The sequence below is a fragment of the Pristiophorus japonicus genome, unplaced genomic scaffold (genome assembly GCF_044704955.1).
Source record: "Pristiophorus japonicus isolate sPriJap1 unplaced genomic scaffold, sPriJap1.hap1 HAP1_SCAFFOLD_477, whole genome shotgun sequence".
Classification (NCBI taxonomy): Eukaryota; Metazoa; Chordata; class Chondrichthyes; family Pristiophoridae; genus Pristiophorus; species Pristiophorus japonicus.
The window spans coordinates 127,831-130,257 of record NW_027254382.1 but is presented as its reverse complement, the minus strand read 5'-3'; the positions used below and the strand labels follow the sequence as shown (position 1 = coordinate 130,257).

At 43.3% G+C, this 2,427-nt stretch overlaps 1 non-coding gene across 1 annotated transcript; it reads right to left on the bottom strand.

The window, feature by feature from the left end:
* Positions 1–218: 218 nt before the first annotated feature.
* trnal-uaa (transfer RNA leucine (anticodon UAA)) lies at positions 219–301 on the bottom strand. Its single transcript has one exon. It is a non-coding gene; the product is annotated as a tRNA-Leu (tRNA).
* Between the last annotated feature and the right edge of the window lie 2,126 nt (positions 302–2,427).

Here is a 2,427-nt window from a genome sequence, read left to right as displayed (position 1 = left end):
AGAGACAGCGACAGACAGAGTGGGTCAGAGAGAGACAAAGACTCAAACACACAAACACATGCACAGCTCTCGAAAGAGAGAGAGCGGCAGAGACATTTCACAATTTCATTTCATTATCTGCTCAGAGTGTCACATAGTTACAGAAAACGAGAGATTCAGCAGATGAAAATTGGGTATCACTGAGCAGGATGGGAAAAATATTTGTTTAATTAAGGAATTACCAGGAGTGGGGTTCGAACCCACGCGGGTATAAACCCATTAGATCTTAAGTCTAACGCCTTTACCACTCGGTCGTCCTGGTCCTGATCCTGTCAGAGGTTGGACTCAGCCTCTGTGAGAATCTGGGATTCAGCTCCAGACATATCGGATTTCAGGGAGCATTTACAAACATTTTTCGTTACATTGACACGGGCGCAACTCTCCTATTATTTTTCGACTAAGGCTCTGGGAACTTGCACATCCACCCGAGGGGGCAGATGGAGCTTCAATTGAAAATTTCAGCCGATGGTCAACAGCTTCAACAATGCAACATTCCCCAAGTACTGCATTTGAGTGTCAGCCAAGATTATGGGTTCAAGTCTCAGGAGTGGGACTTACACACACAACCTCCTGATTCAGTCGAGAGTGGAACCACTGAACCAAAACCGATACCAACGTTCACAACTGTATTATTTTCCCCAAGTTTTTTAAAAAGTTCCAGATCGTACCAAATTCATGGTGATTATTTCCACAGACAGTTGGACATACACAGAGACATACATACAGATAGACATGCACAGACACACGCACACACAATAACCAAAAATATACACGCTTCAACATAGAAACATAGAAATTAGGTGCAGGAATATGCCATTCGGCCCTTCGAGCCTGCACTACCATTCAATAACATCATGGCTGATCATTCAACCTCAGTACCCCTTTCCTGCTTCCTCTCTATACCCCTTCATCCCTTTAGCCGTAAGGGCAATACCTAACTCCCTTTTGAATATATCTAATGAACTGGCCTCAACGACTTTCTGCAATGGAAATTTTCACTGGTTATCCACTCTCTGAGTGAAGACGTTTCTCTTCATCTCGGTTTCTAAATGGCTTACCCCTTACTCTTAGACTGTGATCCTTGGTCTCGAACTCCCCAGCAGCGAGAACATTCTTCCAGCCTCTAAGCTGTCCAATCTCGTCATAATTTTTCATGTTTCTTCTGATCTCCTCTCATTCTTCTAAACTCCAGTGGATACCAGCCCAGTTCATCCAGTCTCTCCTCATATGTCAGTCATGCCATCCCGGGAATCATGCTGGTGAACTTACGCTGTACTCCCTCAATAACAAGAACGTCCTTCCTCAGATTCGGAGACCAAAACTGAACACAGTATTCCAGTTGTGGCCTCACGGAGGCCCTGTACAAATGCAGTAAGATCTCCCTGCTCCTATACTCAAATCCCCTAGCTATGAAGGGGAACATGCCATTTGCCTTCTTCACCATCTGCTGCACCTGCATACCAACAATCAATGACTGATGTACCATGGCACCCAGATCAAGATATACAAAGATTGCCATAGACAAGTAGATGGATAGACAGGCAGGGTCACTGTCGCTACTTTGGCTGGCCTTTGCGTTTTTCCGTCGAGAATGCTGCCACTGAACCAGAGCCGATACAAAAGTTCACAACGTATTATTTTCTCCAAGTCTTTTGAACAAGTTTCAGGACATACCAAATTCATGGTGATGATTTCCACAGACAGTTGCACATACACAGAGACATATATACAGATAGACAGACACAGACACAAACACACACACACATAACCAAAAATATACATGCACCAACTGACATGCACAGATGCCTTAGACATATCGAAGGATAGACAGGCTGAGTCACTACATTGGGTGATATTTGCATTTTTCTATCCGTATGTATCGTGAATATTGCAGACTAATAGAAATGTGAAAAAAATGTCAGTGTTGAAAGGTGTGGGACGTTATTCCATCTATCTCCGGATCATTTTTGCCAAAACCTGGTTAAATTGTAAAATGGAATGAAAAATGCTGAGAATCGTAGTCGGCAGGATTCTAACCTACGCGCAGAAAACCCAAAGTATTTCTAGTCCATCGCTTTAACCATTCGGCCACAATTACTGCGTCTCTGGCACTTTAAATGTTACTCAGAAAAAACTCAGTCGTCCATCTCTGTGCAGCAGACGGCCACAGAATCCTGAAAAAGTCTCCGTTTGCAAAAAATCTGAAGAGGCAATCTCCTCTTGCTGTATTTTTACTGTTCTATATTGCTCTGGATCTTTTTAATAAAATCTATACCAAGAAACAGAAGTAAAATTCGACATTTTGAAAAAACTGCTGCGCCGTCGGGAAATGGAACCCGGTTCTCCCGCATAACAAGTGGGGAAAATCACCACTATACGGACGAGGAT